The sequence below is a fragment of the Myotis brandtii genome, unplaced genomic scaffold (genome assembly GCF_000412655.1).
Source record: "Myotis brandtii unplaced genomic scaffold, ASM41265v1 scaffold1218, whole genome shotgun sequence".
Lineage (NCBI taxonomy): Eukaryota > Metazoa > Chordata > Mammalia > Chiroptera > Vespertilionidae > Myotis > Myotis brandtii.
In genome coordinates, this window is record NW_005354247.1 from 517,180 (window position 1) to 531,130 (window position 13,951).

Consider the following 13,951-nt stretch of genomic DNA (forward strand, 5'->3'; position numbering starts at 1 on the left):
TAACTCTTGTACTGATTATTGTGGGATTTATATTGGGCCCAGTCTAGCATTAGAATATTATTTGCAATAATTAAGGTAGGTTTTAGTACTTTTTTTTCAAATGGATGGTAATAAGGAGGGAAAGCAAACCACTTTTTTAAAACAGTTAAGGTACTTCTTTAAGATTTAAGGTAAATTTGATAGATGTGGTTTAAGGAAAATATTTCTTAGAATTCCCTCCAACTTTTTACTATAAAATATTTATAACATGGAAACATTGAGAGGATAGTACAATAAACACTTGTATAGAGACCACCTAAATTCAATAATTGCTAACATTATGCTGTTCTTGATTTAACTCTCTATATGTATTTATTAGGTTTAGCCATACTGCTGGTTTTGAAGGTCAAAGACAGATTTTGGCCATCTTTCCTCACCACACAGCTCTACTATTTTAAAGTAAATTTCAGGCATGATATTTCATTTCTAAAAACTCAAGTATTTATTTCCTAAGAATGAAAGATTCTCTTATAAAACTACAATATGATCACACAAACACAAGGAAAATTGTCAGTAATTCCTAATAGCAAATACTGTTTTTGTTTCAAGAATTTTTTTTAAATCTTCACCCAAGGATATGTTTTTTTATTGACTTTGAGAGAGAGAGGGAGAGAGAGAGAGAGGGAGAAACATCGATCAGTTGCCTCCCATACGACCCCAGACTGGGGATTGCTCACCCAGACCAGAGATCAAACCTGCTAGGTGTGTGCCTGCACCAGGAATCAAACCTGCAATCTTTTTGGTGTACAGGAGGACAAACAAACCAACTGAGCCACCTGGCTGGGCTTGAGAATTTTTAATAGCCCCTTCTCCCTTTTCCCCAATGAGGATTCAGTCAATGTTATTCATTGTATTTGGTTGTAGATCTCTAGTCTTTTATTCTAGAACTAGAGGCCCGGAGCACTAGATTCGTGCACTGGTGGGGGGCATGGCCTGTGGGGATCAGCTACTGTGGGAGCAACCACTCATCCCGGTCAGCTGAGTGGGTGTGGACCCGCCTACTGAGCGGCTCCTCCTGCTGTGGGAGCAGCTGCTCATCCTGGTCAGCTAAGCCGCACTCCCACTGTGGGAGCGCACTGACCACCAGGGGGCAGCTTTTGCGTTGAGCGTCTTCCCCCTGGTGGTCAGTGTGAGTCATATGACTGGTTGATCGGTCGTTCTGGTTGTTCCGCCCTTAGGTCACTGGGCTTTTATTATATAGGATAGTCTTTTTAAAAAATGACATTGGGTTTTAAAGTCAGGACACTTATCTTGTAGAAGGTCCCACATTCTGGATTTGGTTGTTTCTTTATGTTGTCTTAACATCTAGTCCTTCTGTGTCCTGTAAATTGTGTAAAGCTTGATTGGATTCAGTTTAACCATTCTTAGCAAGAAGATTTTACTAATGATCTTGTGCACTTATGTTGCTTTACATCAAAGAACATAATATCAGGTTGCCCTACTATTACTGAATTTAAGAGTGGTCCCTGCCCTGACGGGTGTGGTTCAGTTGGTTGGAGCGTCATCCTGTGCACCAAAGGGTTGAGGTTCAGTTCCAGTTGGGGCACATACCCAGGTTATGGGTTCAATCCCTGGTCAAGGCCCTTATAAGATGTTTCTCTTCCCACCCTCCAAAATCAATTTTTAAAAGAGGGAAAAAGACTTTTAAAAGAATAAGGATGATCCTTTGGCTAAATTGGTAAGTAGAGATTTCTTCACTATAAAGTTTGGTTTTCTTCCTCTTTGCAAATGTTTGGTATTTGTGGGTGATTATTTGGTGCTGTGTGGATGCCCTATTTTTCACAAAGGGCTTTAGATTATATTGCTGATCTTGCCTGAATCAGTTATTGCCTTACGAATGCAAAATGGTAATTTTTCTAAGTATCTTTCCTACTTTTATTAACTGACATTCTACAAAAAAAAGAGAGCTTTTCTTGTTATATTTCTTTTCTTTTGAATATCACTATGGACTTAATGGATTTTTGTTCATTTGATGTCTTACAATCACCTATAGTTATCGTTCTTTTTGATGCTCAACATGTCTGAAATTTGGCTGTAGGAGGACAAATTTTGTTAAAAGTAATCTGTAGATCAGCTCAATCTCATATTTCATCTACTTATTATGATGTGTACTCAATTAAGATGAAATGTTCAAATGCAAATTTAAATACAACACAAATCTCTTAACTACCCATTTTTTAATTCTTCCCTGGGAAATTTCTTTTCCTATACTTTATAGAATCTCTTATCTCCAAGAAGGCTTTTACCTGTAGAACACCGCAAATTAGTTCCTTATTGCTTATAAAGAGAAGACTTTTTTTCCCAACAAGACATCCTTTTTTTCAATTAGGCATCTTTTTACCAAGACATTTCAGACAACTCAGTTCTTCAAAATATTGTAGAGTTGTGTTTTTTTAGTATTTATATGTTTTATATGCAATCAGTCATCCTGCTGCAACTAGAATTTCTTTGATTACCTGATTAAATCTAAGCCAAGTGCAAGTGAGGCATGATCTCACCATCTTTTCTAGTTCTGTGATCCAATCTCTTTGGGGGCAGGCTATAAAGTTTATTGTGTAAGGCAACTGTGACCTGCAGTCAGTTCTTGAATCATTTCCAAGTTGTTTCCAAAGAGCATTATTCTCAGAAGGGGAAGCTTTCTGAAAACCAGCTTCTGAATAATTACATTTTAGGTGACAGAATGCCAAATGAAGAGAAGCGTGAAAAACAGGATTTTTTTCAAAGAATGCAGGGTTTGTCCTTTTCTGTCTATTGCTTGACTTCCCGGTAGCTAACAGTTGTGCTGCACTTGGAAATTTGGGTTTTGTCCATTATTTTCAATGACAAATAGCTGCTATTATTCTTACAAACAAAAGAGCTCTTTAAAATATTTCCCTTTATTTAAATAAGCTAGTTTAAATAAATTACAAATGCTCATTGTCAAAAAGAAAAAATATATCTGAACAATGCACAGGTGTTTAAACTCCTTTTGCTTCATCCTCCTTAAATTCTACTCTTCAATAAGTTTGGTGTATATATTTCCATACTCTGTTATATGCACATAAAAATATATGGCCTTTGCATTTTTTCCTTCAAAATGAAGACTCAATCTACATATATTCTGTAACTTGCTTTCTTCATTCCATGGACCTGTATACTGGGTATAATTCCCAATTCTCTTCAATGGGGTGCCAAGTCTTTCCTCCCTGAGAAAAAAGGTACCAAATTTTATGGGCTACTTACTTGCCTTGCTTACAAAAATTCTAATATTTAACAACAAAAGTGTTACCCAAGTGGTATACATTTGCACACATATTGCCTTTCCAGGTTTCTTACGTGTTTTGTTACTTTCTTTGTATTAAGAGTCCACTTTAAGTGGGATATTATTGTCAGAATCCTGTGAGGCTTGCCTAAGGATTTTGCCATACCGAGAAGGTACTTACTTGTTTCTGCCAGATGCCTCAAGGGGATCTCCAGGTTGGACCACCTTTTAAGTTAATTTATCTACTTTAGGTTTATCTGACTACAGAGGTAGTAGAAATTCAAATCCTAAACCCACACGAGGATAGGCTGTGGTTACATGTTTTCAAAGGAGATCATTTCCAAGGCAGAAGAGCTTCCTTATTTTCATCCTGGGCCACCAAGTGGATTTTTTTCCTGGACTAACCTTCCACTGAGGGTGTAGCCCTTCGGTGCTCTCGGCAATGTGGGAGTCTCGGTCCAGATCCTACCCTGTGAAGGCCAAGTCCTTGTCCCTGAGTGCCTGTTGACGTCAAAGCGCCTAGCTTAAGGAAGGAACCAGCAACCTCTCCTCCTACTCTCCAAGGGTGGGCCAAACTTGGATGCCTTTCTTTCCAGTGGAGTCAATGTACACTTAAGAGAACGTTTGCTAATAGTTTATCCACCATTCCTAACTATTTTACAGTGAGATGATTTATCTAGTTCACCATATGACTGGAAACAGACACCATACAGCTACCCATTGCCTTTGCCAGTAAACTGGATTCTCCTTTCCCCCTGGTATTTTTGGTACAATTTTATTGAGGTACAATAAAATGCACATATTTAAACTGTACAATTTGATCTGTTTTGACATGTATACACCTGTGTAACCACCACAATCAAGATAACAAACATTTTCATCATTATCGAAAGTTTTCTTGAGACTCTTTGTAATCCATCTCTCCCTCTACTCCATTTCCCTCGGCCATCACGGATCTGCTTTCTGTCACTATAGATTATTTTGTATTTTCTATTATTCTGTTTAAATGGAATTAAACGGTGTGTGCTGTTTTTGCTTGAATTTTTTATTCTCCATATTGATGTTTAGGTTTGTCCATGTTGTTTAATGTCTCAAACGTTCATCTCTTTATTGCTGAGTAATATTCCTTTGTATAGCTATATAACAATTTGTTTATCCTATTCACTTGTTGATGGCCATTTGGGTTATTTCCAGCTTGGGGGCTATTACAAATAAAACTGTGAAGCACCTTCCCGCACAGGTCTTTGTTTCTCTTGGGTAAATACTGAGGAGTGGAATGCCTTGGTCTGATGGTAGGTGTATGTTTAACTTTCTTTAGAAATTGTAAAAATATATCCCAAACTGGTTGTGCCATTTTACATTCCTACCAGCAATGTATGAGAGTCTCAGTTGCTCCATGTCCTTGCTACCATTTGGCATACTCACACTTTTTAATTTTAGTCTATCTAAAATTACTGGTGAGTAATGATGTTGAACATCTTTGCATGTGCTTATTGGCCATCTGTGTTTCATTTTTGGTGAAGTGTGTGTTCAAATAGTTTGTACTTCAAAAAATTGGGTTTTGGGGCTTCTTATAAATGAATCGTGAGAGTTTCTTTCATAAATTCCATGGAAGAGTCCTTTGATATATACTGTGAATATTTTCTCTCTGTGGCCTGCCTTTTCACTGTCTTTTTAAAAAAATATATATTTTTTGATTGATTTCAGAGAGGAGGGGGGAGAAAGAGAGATTTAGAAGCATCAGTGATGAGAGAGAATCATTGATTGGCTGCCTGACCAGATTCAAACTGTGACTTCCTAGTTCAGAGGTTAACACAGAACCACTGAGCACACTGGCCGGGTCCTTTTCACTTAAAGGTACCTTCTGAAGAACAAAAGTTTTAAATTTTCGTCAAGTCCAATTTTCTATTTTTTCTTTTATGATTTGTAATTTTGATGTCCCATCTAGGAAACTTTATCTTATACTTTCTCCTAGATTTTATCTTTTACTTTCTTCTAGAAGTTTTATGGTTTTAGTTTTACATATAGATCAATGACCTATTTTGAGTTAATTTTGGGGTACAATGTGAAGTAGGGATAGATATTCAATTTTTCCAAACAGATATTGAATTTTCCTAGAACTATTTGTTGAAATGACTTTCCCTTCTGAATTGGCAGCTTTGTAAAGACAGACAAAACAGTTAACATAATCCATATGCCTATTTTTTCCACCAATGTCAAATGCTTTGCAGTGGTTCTCAACCTTCCTAATGCCACGACCCTTTAATACAGTTCCTCATGTTGTGGTGACCCCCAACCATAAAATTATTTTCGTTGCTACTTCATAAATGTAATTTTACTGTTATGAATCATAATGTAAATATCTGATATGCAGGATGTATTTTCAGGGGTCGCGACCCACAGGTTGAGAACCGCTGCTTTATAGTAAGTATTGACATCAGGTAGGGCAAGTCCTCCAACTTTGCTTTTCTCTTCTTAATTGCTTTGATTATTTGAGATCCTTTGCATTATCATATACATTTTTATAATCAGGTTGTCAATGTCTACAAAAACAACAACAGCAGCAACAAAACCCTGTTGAAATTTGTATTGGTATCATATGGGTATAGTTCACCATAGAGATATTGTTATCTTAACAATAATGTCTTTCAGTCCATGAGTATATTATATCTTTCTACTTATTTAAGTCTTTGTTAACTTTCTTCAGCAATATTTTATAGTTTTTAGTGTAGAAGTCTTGGTCTCCTTTTGTTAGATTCTTTCCTAAATATTTTATGATTTTGGTGATATGTAAACAGAAATTTTGAAATTTTCATTTTCTAATTATTTGCTAGGAATATATAAGAATACAATTAATATTGTATATTAACCTTGAACCCTGCACCTTGCTAAATTCATTTATTAGTTATAATAATTGTTTTGTAGAATTCCAATCTTAGGCTTGTTGATATTGTCCTAAAGGTCTGGAAACCTTTGTCCATTATTTTCTTTCAATTGTTTCGTTCTGTTCTTCAGTTTGGATAATTTCTATTGCTCTATCTTCATTTTCCCTTATGTTCTGCTATTGAGCCTATCCAGTGAATTTATTAATAGACAAGGCCTACAGATTTATTTCTTAGATACACGCACTGTGCAACCCCAGTGGCCCATGATCTTGGTGTGTTAATCTGGAACTCGAAGACCTCAAAAGTGCAGCTTTCCGTGGGCCCAGATTTTCTTCAGTTGCTTCAGGTCTTCAGGGAACTTGTTGTCCAAACCATTGACCACAACCTGGCTGTATTTTCCATCCTTTATGTCCTTCTGTCTGTTCAAGAACTGAGCTGGGATTCTGCATAACGGTGATCACGTGTTCCACCTCATCCTCTGTGAGCTCTCCTGCCCTCCTGGTGCAGTCGATGTCTGTTTTTCTCAACACCTCTGAGCATATCTTTGCCCCATACCCTTACCTGCGGTGAAGGCAAAGGCTATTTCCACCATCCATGGATATTGGTGTTGAGTACTGGCAAAATGTGCTGGAACTTCCCAGGGACCACTAGAGTCAGGGCAGCAGGGTGGGGAGTAGGTCTCCTGTGGAAGAGCATCCAGTGAATTAAAAAAAAAATTCAGAGTCTGTATTTTTAATTTCTAAACTTTCCAATTTGATTTTTTTTGGTAGTTTCTATTTCTCTGCTGAGAATTTCTATCTTTTCATTCATTTCCAATGTCTTTGTCCTTTACCTCAAGGATCATAATTATAATTTAAAAAGTCTTTGGTAGTTTCAACATTTAGGTCATCTTGAGGTTGGCATCTATTGTTTTCCTCTTGAGAATTGGTCCTATTTTCTTGTTTCTTTGGTTGTCGAGTAATTTCAGATGGTATCCTGAACACTGTCAAAGTAATGTTGTATAGGTTCCAAGTCCTTTCAGAATCCTCAGGAGAATGCTATGTTGGCTTTAGCAGGCAGTCATCCCAATTAGGCTCTGTGACCCCAAGTTCTTTTGTGTTGGTTTGTGTCTGTACCTTGCATGCTTGGCTCAGATGGTAGATTGAACCAAGAGTTCATACCCAAAATCAGGGGACCCCTGTCTCTATTTCCTTTTCCTCTCATTTGGGATTTCTCCTACTCTCTCCACCCCACAGGGTCAATATTTCCTGGTTCCTTTGGCTAGAAAGACATATTCATATTGAAATTTTAACTGCCTGTAGCAAACACTGCTCCGAAACTGGGGCCTGCCCTCAGGATAAAGCTGAATAAGAAAAGAGAGAGAGAAAGAAAGGAAACTTCCACCCCCCTCACCCCCCAATCCACCAGCTGTTTTTGCTTTCACAGTCTTTAGGTAGTTTATTTCCCTCATATTTTTGTCAGAGTTTTTAATTGTCATCAGTAGGAAGGATAGGCTATAGTGGGCTCACACTGTTATGGCAGAACCCAAATCCACAGACTCATTTGTTTTTAACATTTATTTTGAAGAGAATTCAAAGACCTAGCAGAGTCCTGCAGGAGAGCCAGTCATGTGCTTCCCCCAAACTCCCCACCCTGCTCTGAAAAACACAGGCTTTCTGTGTTCTGGTTTCAAAATCTCATGCAACAGTAAGAGTCCTTATAAGCAAAGAAATCCTTTATCAATGTTGAAGAGGGTGTGTTTAAAATTGGCACAATTTTATTTTACTTCCTTCTAGGCGCAAACCGTTAATTTGGAGGGTAGAGGGGAGCTATATAATTATTTCTATACGCTTCTTTCTTTTGGGGCAAAGAAAAAAATAACATTCACTACACATATGTATATTGCTTGAAAGGTGGCCGAAAAGTGCCTTTTGTTTCCTTGGGAGTCATTTAGTTTAGTTTTCAGACTTGTCACTTTTAATTATTTACCTGATGATCATATCTCTGATTATAATATAAATATAGTATATAATTACACTTTTGAAAATGGGTATTTACTTCTTGGCCCACAATGGTTTTTTGGAGCTGCTACAACCTATCTGTTAAACATAAGGAGTAGCAGCATGGAGCCCAGAGCTGACTCAGAGAATTATTCTAATTTGAGGACCGTTGCCCAGGTAAATAACAGCTGCTGTGGAATCATTACCGCTGAAGTGGCCAATGAATAATTTACCTTTATTCATCTGTTCAACTATAACAGATGAGTATTTCAGGATCACTAACGTATAAAAAAAATGTCAAATATCACTAGTTCAGCTAGTTGTTCTATTTTAAAGGGAGTGCTATGAACCGATAGGAGAAGGTAGAGTGGGGATTGTGATTAATGATGGGTAACATCAAAATGATGAGACGCTATGAACCGATAGGAGAAGGTAGAGTGGCCGTCCCGAGATTTTCCTTGGGAGATTGTGATTAATGATGGGTAACATCAAAATGATGAGAATGTGAATTTGGTTTTGGTAAACAACCTTAACATCTATTTATCCAAATCTTATGCAAAATGTGTTCAGCCTTTGCACCGGCAAACAGGGAATCTTGCAAGACCAACTTTTTCCCATGAGAGTTTCTTTCTGAATTTATTTTCCTTACTTAAGAGGAGGCTATTTCCACATTTCTGGCTTTCTAGTGGGTTCTGGCATTTCATTCTGAACATCGTATGTAGCCAGCACCAGGAAATTGCATGGGTCTATTTTTAAATCGAAGGGGAGCTTTTTAAAAAAAATTTGAAAATAATCTTTTATTATTACAAACACAGTATATGTGTATTATAGAAAGTAAAAAAACCAAATAAGCAAAAAATAAGAATGTAAAAACACTGTTTTTATTATCCAGAGGTGATTCCTGCAGCCCTTCATTGTGTTTGGTTCCAGACCTCCTTCAGTTATGCATGTAAGTATTTTTGTTCCTAGAATGGGATCACACCTTACTTAATGTTTTGTCACTTGATTTTTAAAGTCAAGGATTTCTGCCTTTCCATGTATTTTCGTCTTATCTAATACCCAATCCACATTCACAGTTCCCCAACTGTTTAGAGGAACTTAAAAATCATTTTTATTTTTACATTAAATTCAAAATCAATCCTTGACAATGAAGGATGACATTCTAAATATTTGCCTGCATTGATTTGATTCAGAGAATTCATGGGAGGTCTTTGGCAGGCCTACTGGTCGGTATTGATAATCATGTGGCCATTCTGTCAAATAGATTAATTGATCTTATCACCTGTAGAGTTCCCAAAATCAAAGATGAGCTTGTACTCTGGGGAATTCAGGGACTGAAATGACAGCTCTTCTGTCAAGAAGTTCGTCATAAGGATGAAAAAGTATATAATGTGAGGAATGTAATAGTACTTATAGTTGTAGCCTTTTGCTTCCTTGTGTCTTCGGTTATGTAATGTGTGAATGAGGGTTACCTGAGAGCAAGTTAGAACCTTTGGAAAGGACCACACTTAATTGCCAACCATTAAGTATGTATCCCATAAATACATTTTTTGAGTTTTGTCCCCTAAATGACATCTCATGTCAGCAAAGACTTATACTTATTCCCCAAAAGCCAAAACTAGTCCAAAAAAGGAACATTCCTTCTCTGGAATCTCATCAGTTGATATTTGGAAAAAAGGATTTAGGAGACTGAAAATATGGCCCATTGCCTAAGACCCACATATTTTATTCTTAAGAAACAAATCTCTGGAAGAGTAGCACTATAACATTTAGATAAATATGCCTAATTTTCTTTTTGTCCTCATGCCTAAGTTTTGAAAACCTACACATTAAAAAAAATTTAACAAATAGAGAAAAAAGGCAAATTACCATTATTTTACATTTCTAATCCAACAATTATTAGCATTTTGATGTTATTCCTCCAAGTATTTTTCTACACATATGTCATAGTTGCTATCATATACATACATATACAGATGTATGTATATACACATAGTAGTGTATACTTACATATAAGTACATACCATAAATATGTAAGTACATATGTACATTTACATATAAATATTGCATGTACTTATATATACATATAATTATATATAAGTATATAGTACATGCACTCTATGTACCTAAGCCTATGTATTTGTCAATAGTCAAGTATTTTTCTCAATTACTATAGTCTTTCTAATCACCATTTTGTAATGGTTACATAATATTTCCTTGTGGTATCCAACCATTTATTTAGCCCTTCCTCTCATGATGGAAATTTATTTTGTTTCTATTCAGGACCCAGCATCTCCTGGCTACCCACCAACTGCGCGGAGATGCTCTGTAGGGGGTTCTTCTGTCCCTTTCCCACCCGTTCTCAGGGCTCGTCTCCAGGATTCACATTTTAGAATGTTCCCTCCAGGAGGCTGATCTCAGGGGTCAAGCTTCATGTTGGCTCTCTTGTTCTGCTCTACCCTGATGCACTTGACATTTTGAACCAGTCCTTCTTGTAAGTCTGCCTTGCCAGGAAGTTGGGCTTAAGTTCTCCATTCTTCTCAGCCTCTTCCCAACCCTGTCTGCATCTTCCCATCTAGCCTGGAGTTTATAAATCTCAGTGTGGGCCAGAGTGCTAGGCCCCAGCTCACCATGGGATGGAAGTCCCAGTGGCAGGGAAAGGTCACTGAATCTTCAGTTCCAGTCCATTATACATGACTCTGGGCTCAGCATTTTTCTTTTTCCATAAAATTTCCCCTCATACTTAGGATTATTTTCTTAGGATAGAATCCCAGAAATGGAATTACTGAAGTAAAGATGATGAATATTTTAAAAGCTGTTAATATTTATTGTCAACTGAATATAGCTAATATTTAGTAACCATTTCTGAGACATTATCTCACTTAATTTTCATAACAATCCTATCCATATCCCCATTACAGAGAAGGAAATGGAGGCATCAAGGGGTATGTGTAACACAATAATGCATTATTTTGAGCTGGCATCATGGCAGCATCATAGTCTATGATTTAAAAGACAACAGTAGGCTTTGCTCATGTGTTTACCTATTTGGGGGGAGAATGGGGGTGTATAGTAACAGGAAAGGTTGGTTAAATATTTTATTTCTTTTAAATAGCAGTTGTGATTTTTTTTTTCTTTGAGCATTATTTGCACAGAGATTTTCAGACTTATGAACACAAAAGCAGTTTTAAACCAAAAGATAACACGAGGGCTCATGGTTGACTTCTCAGTGCCTCCTAGATGCCTAACACTGTGCGAGGAGCTGTGTGGATGCTGAGCTAGGACTAGGCCCCATGGGAGGGGAGGAGGGGGACTCTGCCTGTTTGGTTCACTGCTGTGTTTCTAGAGTCAGAACAGTGCTTGGCGCACAGTGGTGCTCAGGAAATATTTGTAGAATAAATGAAAATATGGTCACTGTTTTTGCCAGTTGGGATTAGGGTCATCAGTGAGTGACAGAAACCCCCAAAGAACAATGGCTTAAACTGGATGGAAGTTTACTTCTTACATAAGCTACATCTAGAGAAAAGCAGTCCAGCTGTTAGGGAAGATTTGTAGTATCATCAGGGCCCAGTTTACCTGTGTCTTATTGTTCTGTATTCCTTGACATGTGGCATTTGCTTCAGGGTCCCAGCTGACTTCTTGAGCTCCAGCTGTCCATCAACATTTCCAAGAAAGAGGAGAAAAGGCGAGCAGGCTCCCTCTTTAAAGGCACTTCCTGTGAGTCGCACTGAGCCCTTTGGCTTATGCCAGCTTGGCGGCATCTCAGTCACATTGCCAATTTCAGTGGCAAGGAGGCTAGGAAAGAGTTATGGGTGGCTATGTTCCCCAGGTAAAATCGGGAGCTCTATTACTAAGGAAGAAGCAAAGAATGTGTTTGGGGGACAGCTAGCAGGGACCCTCGGTAGTGAACTTAAATCTTCTTAGGAGTGAAGCTCTACACATCTTACAATTTAAATAACCACGTAAACCTTGTATATTATTGAAAACAAACAAGTCATATAGATGATACGCAGCACAGAGAGACCAACTGAAAGAATATTGTTAAGCACGGTGTCAGAGTTGAGGGGTGGGCCTGGATACACGGAGGTGAGTCCAAGGGCAGCAGATGTTTTATATTAGGTAGAGGTGGCAGAAATACAAAAAAATTCATGATGGTTAGAAATAAAATCCTATACACTTTTGATCATTAAGTAAAGGTCATAGTAATAGTTTTAAAAAAAAATATATATATATATATAAAGATACTTTTACTTCCTTTAACAACTCTTTAAAGGCTTATTACTTGGACTTCCCCCTTGAAGCCTCCTGCGGTTCTTCTGTGTTTAATCGGTGGTTCTCCAAGGCCTCAATTTTCTTTACAAGGCTCTTCTGTTCCTTTGCAGGGCACAGAGCGCTCCAGGAACCCTTGTGGCCTGGACATTTCCCCCAGTCAGGGAACTGGAATGCCCTGTTCACAATGGCTGTCTCATAAGTCCCCAGCGTAGAACAGGAGCAAAAAATTGAGGCTGAATTTCTTTCTCTTATTATTGAAAAAGTTACACATATATACACATTCGACAAATAATTAGAAATCAAGGGGAGAGGGTGGTAAGAAAAGGTAACCTGTAATTCCATTCTCCAGAAATGACCTCAGTAAATATTATTATTTTTTAAAGTATTGTAATCTTTTACTAGTGGCCCTCAAAATAATCAGATCTTTTCACTGAATAATTTTACTTCCAGAAATCTATTCTGAGGAAATGATGTAATATTCCTGTGGTAATTATACATAACATTTACTCTTTTTTTTGTGATCTTAAAATTTTTTAAAAATTATTCTATTACTGTTGACATGCAACATTATATTAGTTTCAGGTGTACAACATAGTGATTAGATATTTATATGACATATAACAAAACACAAATAAGTGAACAAAGAAAACAGAAACAAACTCAGACACAGAGAACAAACTGATGGTGGTCAGATGGGAGGGGGGTTAGAGGAATGGGTGAAAAAGGTGAAGGGATTAAGAAGTACGAATTTCAAGTTATAAAAACAGTCATGAGGATGTAAAGTACAGCATAGGGAACACAGTCAATAATATTGTAATAACTATGTATGGTGCCAGGTGGGTACTGGACTTATCGGAGTGATCACAGTTAATATTTTAATGTAAGCCCTTACAGACTTTTTAATGCCTTTTAAAACTATATCCACATAAACATTTATTTAAAAACACTGTTAAAGCAATGTCTTATAATCTGCATTTTCAATTTAATGATCTAGTGACAATTTTTTTTTTTTTTTTTGGTCAGTAAATATAACCACACCATCATTTCAAATGGCCGCATAACATTTTAGTAGGAGGATATGGAAGGACCAATTTTCAGGGACATGAAATATGTCTGTCTGTAATGCTTCTTTTTATCAGGGATTTGGGAGAACTGCTAACTCACAGGAGCTAAGTGGGAGCAGAAGGCTTGAGAGGAGGCCGTCAGAAAAGGTTAGTTACACAGTTGCCTAAGGCTGAGAGAATCTAATACCTGGACAACTGGCTGCTACCGGAGGAGACTGTCTGGGAGGAGGCTGTCTGGGGAGGTGGCCGTCAGTGGAGTCAGTATTGCTCATAGCCTGGGGCTCCCCAGGAAGTGGCCCAGAGCCCAGGTGAGGCCTCTTTGGAGGCAGATGGCTCTGGAGAAGTCACCTCAGGCCAGCTGGTGCTCTCTAAGCGGCCCTCATCCGCCACATTTTGGCCTTTCCCCCGTTGGTGTTAGAGAGAAAGAGCTCTGTGAATTTGGGTGTAATTTTATTATTTCTTTAGCTGCTA

At 37.7% G+C, this 13,951-nt stretch overlaps 1 pseudogene; it reads right to left on the reverse strand.

Moving 5' to 3' along the window:
- Positions 1 to 6,388: 6,388 nt before the first annotated feature.
- On the reverse strand, positions 6,389 to 11,905 carry LOC102246068 (annotated as a pseudogene).
- Between the last annotated feature and the right edge of the window lie 2,046 nt (positions 11,906 to 13,951).